Source organism: Cucurbita moschata, unplaced genomic scaffold (assembly GCF_002738365.1).
Source record: "Cucurbita moschata cultivar Rifu unplaced genomic scaffold, Cmos_1.0 Cmo_Scf00069, whole genome shotgun sequence".
NCBI lineage: Eukaryota > Viridiplantae > Streptophyta > Magnoliopsida > Cucurbitales > Cucurbitaceae > Cucurbita > Cucurbita moschata.
In genome coordinates this window covers 891748-911059 of record NW_019268585.1, presented here as the reverse complement: position 1 = coordinate 911059, position 19312 = coordinate 891748, and positions in this window count along the sequence as shown.

The window sequence follows — 19312 nt, the reverse complement described above, 5'->3', positions numbered from 1 at the left end:
CTAGAGTTCTTAGTTGGAAAGAAGGGAGTACAAGTTGATGAAGAAAAGGTAAAAGCTATTAGAGAATGGCCAACACCCACAAATGCAACCGAGGTAAGATCTTTTCATGGTTTGACTAGTTTCTATAGGAGATTCATTAAGGATTTCAGTAGCATAGCATCACCATTGAATGAACTTGTTAAAAAGCATGTGAAATTTGAATGGAAGGAAAAATAAGAGAATGCATTCAATGAACCGAAAGATAAATTAACCAATGCACCTTGTCTTGCTTTACCTAACTTTGATAAATCTTTTGAAATTGAATGTGATGCAAGTGGGATAGGCATAGGGGCTGTTTTAATGCAGGAAAAAAGGTCAATCATGTTCTTTAGTGAAAAGCTTAATGGAGCATAGGTTGGCAACATTATATGTGGCCAAAAGAGTTTGTTATTCATACGGACCATGAAAGTTTGAAGCACCTCAAAAGCCAAACAAAGCTAAATAGGAGACATGCTAAATGGGTGGAATTCATTGAGACGTTTCCTTATGTAATCCATTACAAAAAAGGGAAGGATAATGTGGTCACATATGCATTATCAAGAAGGGAATGAAGACCTTGATTTGAGGACAAATCCTTTAAAGAAAGGGAGGATGATATGAATTCAACTGTTGACCCTTTGCATGTACCCGAAGGACCGATTACAAGAAGCAAGGTTAAGAAGATTCAAGAGGCCTATACATTGCATCTTCAAAAGCTAGCTAGTGTACCGGTTCAAACAAAGACTTTTGAGCCCAAAAATCTTTATAGCATTAGCATATCAAATCAAGAAGATAATGGAGTGGCTGATATTGGAAAGTAATTAGAAGACTTGCCTTTGGTAGTTGAATTACCAATTAAGGAAATTTATGGAAAGTAATTAGAAGACTTGTCATTGGTAGTTGAATTACCAATTAAGGAAATTTATTAATGCCTTATTTGCTTCAATTTGTATTTAATAGCATTTATTAGTAATTTGTGGTTGGTGGCTGAACTATATTAGGTTAGGGTTACCTTTTAGACCTATTTAAAGGTATGTAATACTAATGTTTGGGGGATTTTGTTGAATACACAAAACAATCTTTGTGTTTTCTTGATACCTTTTGGTGTTATTCTTTTTCAAACCTTGCTTTAGGTTTGATGTTTAAATCGATTCATTGAATTAGTTTTGATCAAGCTAATTCTGGAGTGAATTGTCTTGGTATCTAAGAGTGACCATTATAGATTCCAAGTTCGATCTAAGAGTCATTCATCTTCTAACCAGCTCTTGGTTGGAATCAATCCGTTAAGTTAGCTTTCTCTGTGAGCGTTTTGCAAGGATTCTAGAAGGACCTCTAGCTTTGCAAACTCCAGCATTGTAGGCGCTTATCAAGAAGCATTTTGGCTCTTCTTTAGCGAATAGTTAAGTTTCTTTGCAATTCTATGTAGTTTAGGTTGTATGTAGAATCATTCAAGCTCGACATGATGAATCTTACTTGTGGAGTGATTCGAATCTAAATCAAGTGTTCCTTCCTTGAGATATTTGATCAACAAGAATCATTCAAGCTAGACATGATCAATCTTACTTGTGGAGTGATTTGAATCTCAAACAATGTTCTTGCCTTGAGATATTCGATCAACAAGGTAATCCGAATCTTAATCCCCTTGTAGTGATTTCCACATATCATATGCTTAAATTGATTAGAATACTCTTGTCCATTGCCACATTTTATGATTATGATATGTGGCAAATGGATGTCAAGACAGCCTTTTTAAATGGAAATCTTGAGGAGAGTATCTATATGGCTCAACTAGAGGGGTTCATTGAACATGATCACAGCAAAAGGTTTGCAAGCTTAAAAGATCCATTTATGGGTTGAAACAAGCATCTCAATCTTGAGATTGGTTTGATACTGCGATCAAATCTTATGGCTTTAAACAAAATGTTGGCGAACCTTGTGTCTACAAGAAGATAGTCAACTCTACAGTAGTTTTCCTAGTGTTGTACGTTGACGATATCCTACTCATTGGGAATGATGTGAGATTTATGACTGCCATTAAGTATTGGCTAGCGACACAATTCCAAATGAAATATTTGGGAGAGGCTCAGTTTATTCTTGGAATCCAAATTGTTCAGAATCACAAGAACAAAATACTAGCATTGGTCTGAGGCATCGTACATCGACAAAATGTTGGTTCGATATAAGATGCAAGACTTCAAGAAAGGATTATTACCTTTCAGGCATGGAATTCATTTTTCGAAGGAACAAAGTCCTAAGACACCTCAAGAAGTTAAGGATATGAGACATATTTCCTATGCCTCAGCAGTCGGTAGTCTGATGTATGCCATGTTGTGTACCCAATCGAACATATGCTATGCTGCAGGAGTTGTTAGCAGATATCAGTCCAATCTGAGACATGCTCATTGGACTGCCGTTAAAAATATCCTTAAGTATCTTAGGAGAACGAGGGACTATATGCTAATGTACTGCGCCAAGGATCTGATCCTTATAGGGTACACTGACTCAAATTTTCAGATCGATATAGATTCGAGAAAATCAACATTGGGATCTGTTTTCACTCTGAACGGAGAAGCATAAAGCAAGGTTGCATTGCTGATTCTACCATGGAGGCTGAGTATGTTGCTGCTTGTGAAGCAGCGAAAGAATCTGTATGGCTTAGGAAGTTCTTAACTGATTTGGAAGTCGTTCCAAATATGCATCTGCCTATCACTCTTTATTGTGATAACAGTGGAGCAGTAGCAAATTCTAAAGAACCAAGAAGCCGAAGCGAGGAAAACATATTGAGCGCAAATGTCATCTTATAAGGAAGATTGTGCAACGAGGAGATGTGATCGTCACACAGATAGCTTCAGAGCACAACATTGCTGATTGATTTACAAAGCCCCTCACGACTAAAGTGTTTGAAAAATATTGTTTTTAATTTCATAAAATATGTAAGGGTAAAATGATCAATTTGACTTCATCTTTTGTGGAGATTAAAGGGGATCGAAAATAAATCCCAGCCACAAACGTCTTTTGTCGGGAGACTATAAGTACCCACAATATGTTATGTAAAAATTAGATTCATAGATGAATGTACAGATCTCAAGTTGAGACGTTTCCCTTAGAAATCCGAGCATCATATTTGTCATTTCTAAGTTTCAAGCAATTCTTGTGGTAGAATTGCACCCGAGCCATTCAATCAAGCCTGAATCAAGTTTGATTGTGGAGTGACTCAATTTAGAACAAGGTTTCCAAAACTTGCTTCTAGATCTTCGATCGTAAGAGGTAATCTAATTCCAGCATTATCTCTTGGTTGATCCAAATTTTGTATAAGGAGGTGTTAATTACTTTGATTCAAGGGTTCTTGCTTCAACAAATGCTTGGATCTATGATGGTCACTCTTAGATTCCAAGACGACTCACTCTAGAATTAGCTTGATCAAAACTAATTCAATGAATCGGTTTAAACATTAAACCTAAAGGAAGGTTTGAAAAAGAATAACACCAAAAAAGTATCAAGAAAACACAAAGGTTTTGTTTGTATTCAACAATGATACTCAAGCATGAATATTACATGCCTTTAAATAGGCCAAAAAGATAACCTAAATGATATGTGGAAATCACTACAAGGGGAGTAAGATTCGGATTACCTTGTTGATCGAATATCTCAAGGCAAGAATATTGTTTGAGATTTGAATCACTCCACAAGCAAGATCGATCATGTCTAGTTTGAATGATTCTTGTTGATCAAATATCTCAAGGCAAGAACACTTGATTGAGATTCGAATCACTCCACAAACAAGATTGATCAGACCCACGGCAATCGGTCTTGTATCTTCTTAGCCTTGCTTCTTGTAATCGGTCCTTCGGGTACATGCAAAGGGTCAGTAGTTAAATTCATATCACAACCCGAGACCAGACCCACGGTCCAACTGAACTGGCCTATAACCCAAACATTTGCGGCCCAGTCTAATAAATCGAGGCCCAACAACCAGCCCGACCCAGTAGCCTTCTACAGTAGTCAACCCGAACAAGAGTGTGACCTGCGCCTCGACCCGACGCACACCGCACGATGTGGCACACAGCAGTGCAGGCGGTCCCTCAGCTTGGCTCGGTGCAAACGGCTCGGCGGTTCACAACGGTTGTTTAGCTCGGCTCACCTATTTTCGGCCTGGTTCTCACTGTTTCGACCCTCCCAGACCTGTTTTCGGTCTCGATTAAGGTACCCAAGGTCGTTTTATAGCCGTATTTCATATTTATTGAATTATTGGTAAATTAATTGTGAAATACTAACGGAAGGTGGTGAACGGGGTGATAGGAAACAAACCCTGGCAATGTAGGAAGCATCTCTCATGGAACGGGAGCTTACGTTTAGCTAATTAGGGAGTACTTCGGCCAAGACCAACCAAGTAAGTGGCCTTATTATAGGATAGGCTAAAGATTGTTTGAATTATGATGATGTATGAGTATGACGTGCTGTGATGTATGTTAAATGTACATTATTTATGTTTTGATGCATGACGTACAGTTATATTTGATGCACTTAATGGCTTTTATGATGAGTATGATGTATGCATGACGATATTGTTAACATGATGATGTTTTCCATGTTGAACATGTCTTATGATGTTGTATGCCATATTGCATCATGTCATAGATCGACATAGGACACAACCCTAAGAGTAAGAAAACGATATTAATGTAAATATCCATGAGCACGTGTTACACAGTGTGATAAGAATCACGGTGTTCCAAATGGACCAATTGCCAAGAAGATTAAAAAAATGTCGATTAAAAAATGTCAACAACAAACAACAAAATTCGAACCTACTTGTAGAGAGCTTAATTGATTTGGAACTTGTCGCATTAACCACTCAAGCATATCAACAATTGTTAGAAAGAACTATTTTTAATGTCATAAATTATGTAAAAGTCAAATGATTAATTTGACTTATTCTTTTGTAGAGATTAAAGGGGATCGGGAATAAATCCCATCCACAAACATTTTTATGGATAGAGTTCAAACTTGAAACTGATGTTATGGGCTCATATAAGTTGACTTGGATTTCAAAGGATGGAATCGAACTTTCAGTAAGGATATATACATGACAACGACTTGAGCTAGCCAAGTAAGTGACCTTACTATCGGCATGGTCATATTTTATGTTGACACGTGCCCTGTGGTTCTGCACATGTCATATATATTGATATGTGTGAATTGTCTGTGGATCGATATACTTCCTATGTTATGTTATGTTATTATATGTGGATTGTATGATAATAATTATGGTACGATGTGCTCTAGGAGATGTTTGAGATAGGGTACGAGAAGGATGCACAATACGAAATGTAACGACAGGAGTAAGATACATTCATAAAACGTTAGAGTTAGGTTACATACCGGAGTGCTATGGATAGGAGAGATTGATGAAAGGATACGGTTAGGTTATGGGTAGAAAGGGATAGGTTTGTGATAGATTGATAGAACGATAGCGTTAGGGTACGTTCTTGTGACGATATGACTAAGGTACGTCACGTAATGATATGTCTGTGTTGGATATAAGAACGTTAAGGCTATGGTAAGTTAGAGAACGATATGACTATGAAGTGTTTACGTTATGACTTGGTTATGATATGATACATTGTATGCTAGATTATTGTGCTTACGTACGAAATCATGTGAACGTGAATGTATGTTATTTATGCTGCTTAGTTGATGTGATATGAACGCATGTGACGATGTGTGGCCCTTGTTCGATTATGGCTTTTTATGAGTATTGAAATGTAACTGAATGAACTGTATGACATGAAATAAGGTAAATTGCATGATACATAACCCTGCTAGGAATATGTATGATGTAACAAAATGAGAATGAGAATGACATGTAAGCATGAAAACGTGACACGGGGTTATGTTCATTAAATGATGACTGTAGGACTAGTGGGACCTCATACATATTGTGTCATCATGCATTTGGGGGGATACCCCTATCCCATCACGAGGGTACGGACGCGTACATCCAAATGGCAGGACAACAATCGTTATGCCCTGCATAGCGCTGCCGTGACAGTTTTAGTTTTAACGGGTCCCGGTGGGCCCTTAGAGCATGCCCACCGGCTAGGGACAGTGGCCTAGCGGTGTGCGAACTAGCTGGTGAGCCCATACTCGCACGTATGGGCTGCGTGTAGAGTATATAGTACACGTCCACGATTACCTGTTAGGATTGCACCGTAGAGAAAACGAAACGAAAGATAGGTCCCATCATATTATTGCATGTGATTGTTGCATTTAACCCCAATAGTGGGGTCAGTTACTGAGTATTTCTTTAAATACTCAAGCCATGTGCTACTACATTTTTCAGGTTAAGGCAAGGCATTCCTGTACGGCTGACGACGGCATCGCAACTCGAGATCATGGCACATGCATAGGATAGTGGCATTTATTTTCTTAGACTTAGGATAGAATAGGATGTTTTAAACTTAAACGTTTATTTATTTTATTTCGAGTCTTTTGTTGTGTCGTTTTAAAGATGTTTTCGAAACACGTAAGTCCATGGCTGTGTTTTAAGATAAAGGTTATGTTTTATGGAATTTAAATGAAGTCTTTCGCATTCAATGTTTATGGTATGTATACAGTAGCGACCTTAAATTAAGTAGAAAATTTCGGGTCGTTACATATTATATATCAATATCATACGGAAAATATACCTATCAATAAAAAACATTTAATTTCAATAGCAAAGGCTCTTCTGGATTGAGTTCCTTAGGACAAAGTAAACTCTCCACTTATTATCCATAAGTGAGTCTATCAATCTCAACAAACAGTTAATTTTGAAAGACGCTTGGACCCTTGTTAATTTGTGTTCGAGCTTGTTTAAACTTTTAAATTTGACTCCAACGGTCTTTGAGTAATAAAAAAATAATAATAACATCTCGATGAACAACTAAGAATGAAGAACATGACTACTTTAATATCAGAAAATTTCTATAGAGAACATTTCGAGAATAGAATGATTAAATTTTCAAATAATGTTCAAATTCGATTTTCAGCTTAGGATATTTTTACTTATTTTTATTTTAATAAAAAATAATAACAGCAGTTATATTCTACATTAAATAAACAATATTATGAACATCATACATGTGGAGTGTGATTAATGACTTAGGGCTTTTAAAGGATTTAAATTGAGTTATACCCAGGTTAACATAAAAATAATTAAAATGGTAGTAACCTGAGTTCAAATATTTGAATCTACCCAATAGGTATGGGAGACAAAATTGAAATATTGTTTCGATTTATCTTCTGCATTCAACGATATAAAATTTGAATTATTCTATACCGATAATTTAGTGATCTTGAAGATAATTATATATATTTATTTATTGTGGTAGTGATGTATTTTACATGGTATTGATATGAACATTGGAATAGTAAAAAACAGGTAGGAAAGAGGTTTAAAGTAGTGGAACATGTTAAAAAGGATCAACCGAGCCATTTAAGCCAGATATGCATAGCTAGAGCCACGCGTTGGAGGTGAGTCCTAACTAAATCACGACTAACATTCGACTAACATACGAGCTAACATGTAGGCACTGAGCATGAAAATTATTGTAATAGGCAAACTCCATGAGATGCACCCTTGAGTCCTAGCTACCTGCAAAGTCTAACATTTAGGCACGTAGCATGTCTTCCAAAATTTTGTTCAATCATTCGGACTGGCCATCTATGTGTGGGTGGAAGTCAATACTGAAGTCGAGGTGAGTACCCAATGCTTTTTGGGTGCCACACTAAAAGATCGACGTAAAGCATTGGTCTTGGTCTGATATAGTTGACACTGAAACTCCATGTAGTATAACAATCTCTCTTGTATTTAACTATGCCCAATTATCTATTGTATAGGTAGCCTTCCTAAGCAGGAAGTGTGCTGACTTGGTCGGTCTGTCAACGTTCACTCATATTACTGTGTATCCTTTTAATGTCCTAGGTAGACCTATAATAAAGTCCTAGCTATGTTCTCTAATTTTCCATTCTAGTATGCTTAAAGGTTGCAACAACCCTACCATTTTTTGTCTTGTTGCCTTCATTTTTTTGACATATCAGACCCTTGCTCACCAACTCGACTATATTTTTTTTCATACTACGTCACAGGAATGTTGTTTCTAGTTCTAATACATCTTGTACTACTTGATGCATAAAGAATGGGAAATTACGAGTCTCTGTTAATATTTTATTCCTCATCTCTTCCACCATTGGCACACATAATCGCCCTCGACACAATAGTACTCCAGTTTTGAATTTAGAGAAACCGTCGACAAATTTTGTGCTTAATTAGCTTATGATTTTGGCTAGACTGGGTCCTGCTATTGAAAGTCAATAGTTTGTTGTCTCGGCATGGGTGGGACTGTGAGTCGAGTCATTTGTGCTACAACTCCTTCAGCCACCACTCCAATTTTTGCTTCCTCGAACTTTACCTGCACTCATGTTATACGATAAGGAATCACGACAAGGGGAGAAAGATTCGGATTACCTTGTTGATTGAATATCTCAAGGCAAGAACATTGTTTGAGATTCGAATCACTCCACAAGCAAGATCGATCTTGTCTAGCTTGAATGATTCTTGTTGATCAAATATCTCAACGCAATAACACTTGTTTGAGATTCGAATCACTCCACAAGCAAGATTGATCATGTCGAGCTTGAATGATTTTACATGCAACCTAAACTACATAGAATTGCAAAGAAACTTAGCCATTGGCTAAAGAAGAGCACAAATGCTTCTTTTACTATATTTTCCAATTCTGCTTACAAATACATCATACATGGCTTTATATAGCCTAAAAATGAAACTATTAAAGACGTTCCAAGAGTTGTAACATTCATACTTAATGATCATAATTAACCATTATGTAATTGTAACCTAAAGTAAATAAAAAGTCTTAAAATACAATAACTCTAAATTGTAACCCACCCAAAATTTATAACAATCAAACTTCATTCTTCTTCAATGTGGCATGAATTGAAACATCTTTGATAATTTTGACAACCTTTTCTTCACATCTTCATTAAAGTATATTGTATGATTGATATCTTTTGGTTCATATCATCATGGCTCTCTAGTAATCATGGCTGACGAGCGAGCTGTCTTCCGACTTAAAGTATCGACAACTATTATCTTCTTCTTGCCCTATATTGGATATCTACGTTGTAATCATTCACTAGCTCCAGCCATCTATATTCACTTTCTTCTAAGTGAAGAAGTACTTCAAACTCTTGTTGTCTGTATAAATCTAAGGTTTTTTTCTTCATATAAATAGTGTCATCAAATCTTCACTATAAAATTCAATGACACTACTAGATTTATCAATATAAATAGTGTAACAATGGAAAGAAAGTACAACTTATCACTATTAAGTCGGAAAAGATAAATTTTGAAGGATGAGAGTTCTTTATAACCTATGTGGGTTTTACTGTATCACTTTTATGTTTTTTATTTCAATAAATATGTAAGAGATGAACCTTTAACCTTCAAGTAAATAACGAGTATTTTTATTCATAGCTTGGGATTGACGATATAATTCAAATTAATGGATTACATCATTTCTAAGGATAGGAGTTTGTAGAGTTATGATGCAAAGAAATGCCTTGATTTCCTACTGTGAATATGGCGTTATGATCAACACATTGATCACTAAGCCAACTCTATTGCTCATATTTGCTGCTAAAATTGCACCAAAATAGTGTGCTTTGCAAAAGATTTTCGTTAAAGCTCCAGTTGTAATTGCCTCCGGCATTGATGTCATGTTCGCCCAAATAGTTACCTTTCGACTTGCAGTGAACCACTAGAGTTGAATCCGCTATCTAATTTAAAATGATCACTTACCAATTGGACCGTACAAGTTGCATCTTGAGTGTTGCTAAACATGACTTAATTGTATTTTTTGGTTTCAAAGCAATCAATATGATTAAACATACTTCATTTTTTTTTTCTTTGGAGGTTTCACACTCTCTCAACACAGACTTGTTCTTATTTTGTCTTATTCAGATATATATATATATATATATATAGCCAAATTGAATACTTATACTATAGTGTCAATTGAAAGAGTGGTGTAAATTTATTTTAGGTAAAGGGTTTTATGATGGAAATTCCAAAATTGTAAACCGCTCATTCAATGAGTTTTTAAACGCCTTTATGATTATCCTCTATTTATTGATGGAAATTTCAAAATAGTAAACTAATGTTTACTTAGATGATAAGAACCAAATGTAATGTCACCATAACTTTCTTACCTTGTTTGTTTAAATGTATATATATTATGTTTAGTGGGACGGTTACTAATGCATTATTAGTTTGATTCTAAGATATGATATGGCATTTAGATGAAATTTTGTTGTACTAACTTCTAAAGTTTGAATGACAAATTTTTCGAACCAAGAATTTCATAAACTTTGACATGCAGGATAATCTTGTACTATACTTACGAGTGATGAGGTCCCCAACAAAAAATAACCTTCGTTAGCTTGGCGTAGATTTGTTCATGTCTGTTGGCACCATGTTGTCATTAACATGTGGTGACTTTTACCGCCGTCATATACATAACATTACCAGAAAGTTTCTATCGACCATCCATGATAGCGCCTCAACGTCAGAGCTATCCTTTCCGAACTAATTAGTTTGAAGACATTGAAATTTTAAAATTTAGAAAATCAATTTGATTAAAATTGAACCTTTAACCTCATAAAAAGATAATGAGCATTTTTATTCATAAACTTATTTATTGAAATTAAATGAAAGTTAGAGTGTATCATTTCCATTGATACATTAATTCGAAGGCATTGCGAGATCCAAAATACAAGTAAATACCTTGGTCTCGACATGCCCAAGTGCAGGTATGATGAACACATTGAAAATTAAGCCAATTCCATTTGGCTGTCCAAAAAACATTCCCACTAACTTGTCCATGTTTGCTGCTAAAATGGCACCAAAACAGCGTAGAAATCCAAAAATTTTCTCTAAAGCTCCAGTTGTAATTATCTCCGGTGTGCAGTACGTGCTCGCCTAGATCGTCATCTTTTGACTTGCAATGAACAGTTAGAGTTGAAGCAGTCATCTCATTTAAAATAATCACTTTATATCGGACGAACGGTAATTGTAGCTTAGATTCTGCAAAACAAAACCTCATCATATTGTTCGATGTCAAAGCAACCAACACGAATAAACAGAAAATGCTTAGAGACTTCATTTTCTTCTTGAAGACCGCTCACCCTTTTTTTATAAATGTACTTGGATTCTACCTCTTATATATATACATAAATATAGCCAAACTAAGGTCCTAAGTAGTTATATTTTAACCACAGTTAGTTCAAAGTGTGTTGTACATTTTGGTTATGACACAACATCTTCCATAACAGGATGTAAAAGGTATGGTCACCTAAACTTTCTTAATTTTTTCCGCACTCGTTAGCTTGCTAGCTTTTGTTAGCAACTGATTTTGTATTTTATTAGTTTCTTTTATGTAAAGTTTAATGTTCGACCCTTATTAATTATTGATGTATTAAAAAAATTGATTAAGTATTAAATTTATAGGTTGTATTTTTTTAGAAGTTTATAATGTAAAAAGTTTTTTTTAACATTAATTAAGATAAAAAATTAAAAAAATATATTTTTTTTTTATAAATCTTATACTCCCTAGTCATTTTTTTTAGGACAAAAGAGTATCAGAATAATTAACAAAACAAACAAACCAAAAAAAAACAAAAAAAAAAACTATATTTTTGGTAGCACATTGAATATATCGGGGGAGAGAAAACACTATATTTATGATACAAAATCCATCACATTTGGTAGCATCACGTTAGAGGCATGGACATAAATAGCTTTTGTTGACACATTCATGAGAGAGTTTCCATAGAAAGTAACCTCAAATGTTATTATGATTACACTTTAACAATGGAAAGAAAGTACAAATTATTACTATTAAGTTAGAAAGGAGAAATTTCGGAAGGATGAGAGTTTTTTTGTAATATGTGTAAGTTTTAGTGTCAGTATCACTATGGTGAAATAAATATGAAAGAGATGAACCTTTGACCTTCAAATAAATAATGAGTGTTTTTATTTATAGCTTGAGATTGATGAGACAATGCAAATGAAGAATAGATTACATCATTTACAAGGATACATTAGTTTATTGGTTTTGGTAGGATTATAATGAAAGGAAATGCATGGGTCTACCCCTGCCCAAATGATCAACACATCGATCACTAAACCAGCTCGGTTGTTCTAGCCAGAAACATTACTAGTAGCTTGCTCATATTTGTTGCTAAAATTGAACCAAAACAATGTGGTTTGCAAAAGATTTTTTTTAAAGTTCTAGTTGTAATTGCCTCAAGCATTGATGACGTGCTCGCCTAAATTGTTAATTTTTGACTTGCAGTGAACCACCAGTATAACGATCCAAAATTTTTTACTTAATTTAAGGTCACTACTGTATACGTACCATAAGCGTTGAATGCGGAAGACTTCATTTAAATTCCATAAAACATAACTTTTAACTTAAAACACAGCCATGAACTTACGTGTTTCGAAAACATCTTTAAAACGACACAACAAAAGACCCGAAATAAAATAAATAAGCGTTTAAGTTTAAAACATCCTATTCTATAAATAAATACCACTATCCTATGCATGTGCCATGATCTCGAGTTGCGATGCCGTCGTCAGCTGTACCAGAATGCCTTGCCTTAACCTGAAAAATGTGGTAGCACATGGCTTGAGTATTTAAAGAAATACTCAGTAAGTGACCCCACTATTGGGGTTAAATGCAACAATCACATGCAATGAAATGATGGGACCTATCTTTCGTTTCGTTTCGTTTCGTTTCATTTCGTTTCATTCTCCCTACGGTGCTGTCCTAACGAGTAATCGTGGACGTGTACCATATACTCTACACACAACCCATACGTGCGAGTATGGGCTCACCAGGTAGTTCGCACACTGCTGGGCCACAGTCCTTAGCCGGTGGGCATACTCTGGGAGCCCCTTATGTCGGGACCCGTTAAAACTAGAACCGTCACGACAGTGCTATGCAATGCATAATGATCGTTGTCCTACCATTGGATGTACGCGTCCGTACCCTTGTGATGGGATGAGGGTATCCCCCAGATGCATGAACACACATAATGCATAAGGTCCCCCTATTTCTACATTTATCTTTAATGACCATAACCCCCCTGTCACGTTCCAGGCTTCATGTCATTCTCGTTTTCATTTCACATTTCATACATATTTCTATCGGGGTTATGGTTTCAGACAGTTTACCGTGTTTCATGTCATACAATTCATGCTGTTCACATTCACATATTCCATACAAACATGCCATAATCATTCACGGACCTCATATCATTACATGTGTTACCCATCACATCAGACTAAAAGCATACATAACATACATTCACGTTCACATAACTACGTACTTAAGCACAATAATCTAGCATACAATGTACCATATCATAAACAAGTCATAACGTAAACACTTCATGGTCATATCGTTCTCTAACTTACCATAGCCTTAACGTTCTTATACCTATCACAGATTGTCACAGCCCAATATTTTACTACAGACCGTGACTAACGACACGACACAAATGCACAAGAGATTTAAATATGAAATAAAGAAAATCATCAAATTTCAATAAAGTTTTTCGAACGACAAACACAGAACACAAGACCGTTTGGAAAATAAATTTCAAAAGAATGTGAATATAAAAATAAAGACTAAGACTGGACTGACGCCCCGGGACAACCCATTCCTCTGTGACACTTCCCTTCTGATCACGCCCACTCTTGACCGACGCCTCACGCTCCTGAAAAAAAAAAAGGAAAACATAGCAAAGATGAGTATAAAAATTATACTCAGTAAGCCACCTACTTGTAGGCTCTCTTCGCATCTTAATTTAACAGGTTGCCACTATTTCCTATTTCGGTTCTAGGACGTCTGGCTCTAATCTAGGTCCCTTGGGGCTTGCCCCTTGGGTTTCACTGGTTTTTCGTTCTCTCATTAAACGCCTAGAGGTTCTTTATGCCAAGCTAATATGGTCGGTATGTCTCTATGAGGTGCTACCTCTACATGGCTATCTGGGACTATATGGTGCCTAGCCTAGGGGTGTGCTGAGTACCCCTACGCCCATCTAGTCCCCCTATGGGGGGCGCGACCCAACCCGTACCCATGCAGCTAATGGGCTGTGGACGTGGGGACACATTTCTCATGCGAAATGGCTAAGAGCAGTAAGGACTGATCAGGGACCCCTTGGTCCTTCCACAAAGCTATAGATACCATTCACACGCTAGCAATCTATGAACACTCCGGGGTACCTTCTTGCCGTGGTAAACCGCTAAGTTTCTAGGGAACAATTAAGTCTGACTAGAGCAGCATATCGCTCCTAACAGAGATTCCCTAATCTTATCAAAGAAATGGGCCCTAGCAATTAACAGAGGATGCATGCAATCTTCTTCTAATATCATAGTATGTAATTCATGCAAACTAGGCATACGGCTAACCGAGGCGATGACCTCCATCAAGCACCCAGAGCACGAAGTTCGCGCTCAATGGGGCGAATTCGTCCATCAAGCACCCAAAACCCGGCATACACAATTCTAACATAAAATAACGCATGCATACATACGGTGGAAGCTTAAGGCATACAACACACTCTAGTAATTTTACCCAATACAATCACAACAGTTAATCTGACTAGTAATTTACATGAAGAGCAAATCTGAAGCAGAACTACTAGCATGCATGCAATCCGAGCGAATTCTACAAGTATTTCTTCCTAAATATCGGGTGGTGACTTACCTGGTTGACGCGTGTCTTTTCGCTAGCGTTTCTTTGCCCGTGAGGTGTCCAAAAATACTGATTTCTCTAAATTAGGTCCCTATTCACGTAAAAACAGTATTAGAACTGGAACCGGGACAAAAATCGGGAAAACAGAAAACAACCAGGCCAAATTGGCCGTTCCACGCGCGCTCACGCGTTAGCAACACGCTGGGAGTGCGTGGCCACGCGCGCGGGAAGGCGCCAGTCGCAGGCTGCACGCGTGCTTGCCACACGCGCCCACTTCCGCGCAGTTGTGGGTCGGCCGGCATGGCCCTATCCGGTCGGCTTCGCTCGCGTGCGGTTCGGCCCGACTTGCAGGCGACACGTGTCGACGCCTCGCTGGAGCTGCGTTGCTCTAGCCGGTGGTCGACGCGTGTCCGGCGCCTATCGCCGCCCTCCACCTTTGGGTTGAGGTCTCGGCCAAACTTCTTCACAGACCGTGCGTGAGTTGTTCCTAGGTGAGGATTTCAACATTTTAGGGTCGATTCACGTAGGGGAAAACTCAGATCTGAGCAATATCGTTCAGAAACCTTTCCCCGCGAAATGTTCTTAGGCTTTGATGGTGCGTAGGCCTTGATAGCCCCTCAATCCTGGTACGAGTCTCGTCTGGAGATGGATTCCGGCGGTGGTCCGTTAATCTTCCCGGCCGACCTCTCTCTAACCTCTCTCTAACCTCTTCTTTCTTTTGCAGGCAATCTGGCTGGATTCTCCTTGGACCCCTATTTGGGTTGGAGGGGCAAAATGACATTTTTGCCCCTCAGTTGACTTAGCCGCCCCCCCCCTTTTTTTTTTTTTTTTTTTGCGTTACAAATTCTCCCCTCCTTAGGAACTTTCATCCCCGAAAGTAGCTATCTCATGGAAGAGTTCGGGATAAGCTTTCCTCACGTCCTCTTCTCGTTCCCAGGTTGCCTCTTCCTCACGGCAGTTACCCCATGAGACCTTTACCAAGGAAATATCTTTGTTACGCAACCGCCTAGTGTCTCGAGCCAAAATCCTGCTAGGCTTCTCCTCGTAAGACAGATCTTCTCGAAGAGGAAGCATCCCATGCTCGATTACATGAGTAAGGTCGGGAGTATACTTTCGCAGCATGGATACGTGGAACACATGGTGCACGGCGGCAAGGTTCGGTGGTAGGGCAATTTTGTAAGCCACAGCCCCGACTCTGTCCAGAATCTCGAAGGGGCCTATGAACCTTGGGCTCAATTTCCCTTTCTTCCCGAACCTCAACACCCCTCTCATAGGGGCCACCTTCAGGAACACGTGGTCACCCACCTCAAATTCGAGGTCCCTTCTACACACATTTGCATAGCTTTTCTGTCAACTCTGTGCGATGAGTATCCTCTGCTTGATTTTTTGCACCGCTGCGTTGGTGACCTGGACCAACTCTGGTCCCCGTAGTTGCTGCGTGCCTACCTCTTCCCAAAACACTGGTGTTCGACACCTACGCCCATACAGTGTCTCAAAGGGGGCCATCTGAATGGTCGCTTGATAACTATTGTTGTAGGCAAACTCCATTAAAGGCAGATGTTCGTCCCAGCACCCAGAGAAATCTAAGGAGTAGGCTTGCAACATGTCCTCTAAAACCTAGTTCAGCCTTTCGGTCTGCCCGTCCGTTTGAGGATGGAACGCTGTACTGAACCTCAACTGAGTTCCTAGTGCCTTCTGAAGACTCCTCCAGAACTGAGCTATGAACCTAGTGTTCCGGTCTGATACTATGGACACAGGTACCCCGTGCAGGCGTACTATCTCCTTGATATATAACTGAGCCCACCGATCCACTTGATATGTGGACTTTCCTGGAATAAAGTGGGTCGTCTTAGTCAGTCTGTCTACAATTACTCAGATGACGTTGAAACCCTACTTTGTCTTTGGCAAACCCGAGACGAAATCCATACAGACTGCTTCTCATTTCCACTGAGGAACGTTCAGGGGCTATAGCAATCCCGCTGGGCGCTGTCTCGGGGCCTTCACCTGCTGGCAGGTCAAGCAGCGGCTTACGAAATCCGCTATGTCCCTCTTCATTCCAACCACCAGTAAAACCTTTTCAGATCTTGATACATCTTCGTACTTCCAGGGTGGAACACATAAGATGTATCATGGGCTTCGGTCATAATATCTTTTAAGATTCCTTCGTCTCGGGGAACGCACAGGCGGTTTTGCTATAGCAGACCCCCGTCTGAAGAGATAGAATACCCTACTGGCCTCTCTGTCTCAGTCTGACTCCACACTTTACTGAGGTGTTCATCAGACCTCTTCATCTCATCTTGTAGTTTTTCCTGTGTGGTGATCATTGCAGAAGTATGTACGGCCTTCCTGCTCAATGCATCAGCTACCACGTTGGCTTTGCCTGGATGGTACAGGATCTCTATGTCATAATCCTTTACCAGCTCCAACCATCGTCTTTGTCTCATATTGAGCTCCTTCTACGTGAATAAGTACTTGAGGCTCTTATGATCAGTGAAGACTTGTACTTTTTCCCCATACAGGTAGTGCCGCCACGTTTTTAGAGCAAATACTACCGCTGCTAACTCGAGATCATGCGTGGGGTAGTTTCGTTCATATTCTTTCAATTGTCGAGAAGCATACGCAATCACCTTACCTTTCTGCAAGAGCACACACCCCAAGCCTTTCCCTGATGCATCAATATACACCACCAGATTACTTGACCCATTTGGAACTGTAAGGACTGGTGCAGTTACCAACCTCTTCTTGAGTTCCTGGAAACTCTGTTTGCAGGCTAGAGTCTAAGCAAAGGGCTTGCCCTTCTTGGTTAGCTGAGTCAGCGCTGAGGAAATTTTGGAGAAATCCTGAACAAACCTTCTGTAATAACCAGCTAGCCCAAGAAAACTTCTCACCTTTGTGACGGTGGTCGGCTGTGGCCACCTCATCACTGCTTCTATCTTAGCTAGGTCCACTGTGATCCCCTTGCTTGACACCACGTGACCCAGAAATGCAACTTCAGACAACCAAAACTCACACTTAGAGAACTTGGCATACAACTACTGAGCTCTCAGTATTGTCAAGACTTTCCTGAGGTGTATTTCATGATCTGCCTCTGACTTAGAGTATACCAGAATGTCGTCGATGAACACAATGACAAAGGTGTCTAAGAATTCTTTAAACACCCTGTTCATTAGTTCCATGAAAACGGCTGGTGCATTGGTAAGGCCAAAGGACATAACGAGAAACTCGTAATGCCCATAACGACTTCTGAAGGCTGTCTTGGGTATATCCCCTTCTCTAACCCTCAACTGATGATACCCCGATCTTAGGTCAATTTTGGAGAAAACTGTTGCTCCCTGTAGCTGATCAAACAGGTCGTCAATTCTTGGGAGAGGGTACTTATTCTTTATAGTGACCTTGTTTAATTCCCTGTAATCAATACACATTCACATGGACCCGTCCTTCTTCTTGACAAACAGAACAGGGGCCCTAGGGTGATACACTGGGTCGGATGAAAACCTTATCCAACAACTCATGTAACTGTTTCTTCAATTCCCTGAGTTCTACAGGTGCCATCCTGTAAGGTGCCTTGGAGATCGGCACCGTTCCTGGTTCTAAATCGATCCCAAAATCGACTTCCCTAGCTGGGGGCAAACCTGATAGATCCTCCGGAAAGACATCTACGAACTCCCTGACGATGTGTACCGATGAGATTATTTGTTTGTTACTATTATCTAAGGTCACGCTGGCTAGAAACGCACTTGCGCCACTACGAATCAACTTCTTAGCCCTTAACGATGTTATAACGCTTGGGACACCTTTGGAAGTGGCACCCTTGTAGGTAAAGTTGTCCCCTGACGGGAGCCTTAGAGTCACTATTCGAGTCTCGCAATCTATCAAAACGCGATTCTCGCCTAGCCAATCCATACCCAAGATGACATCGAAGTCTTGCATGCTTAACACTATCAGTGTAGCTTCGATGACACGCCCTGATATTGTTACTCCACCTCCCTTAACCCTATGGGTAGCTAGCAACAGCTCGTGAGCAGGGGTAGACACTGATAGGACAATCTCTAAAGGTTCTTTCTCTAGATGTGCTAGCTCTACAAACTCTTCAGATACGAATGAATGTGTCGAGCCCGAATCAAACAACATTAATGTAAGATGACCAAATACGGGTAGCGTACCTGTGACAACCGCGTCAGGCTGGTCAGCTTGCCTGGCTGTTGTTGCATGGGCTATAGCGCGCCCCTGCTGATGTTGGCCCACTTGGCCCCTTTGTTGCTCTACTGCAGGCAGGTTGACACGCTGATCGTTTCTCTGAGGGCAATCTACTGCAAAGTGCCCTACCTGACCGCATCTGTAGCAGGCGCCTGTTCCTACTCTGCATTCCCCCGTGTGAGGACGCCGACAATTAGGACACAAGATCATGTTCCGTATCGGGGCTCTCCTTCGCCTATCAATGCGGCCACGGGATGGTCTACCAGTTCTGG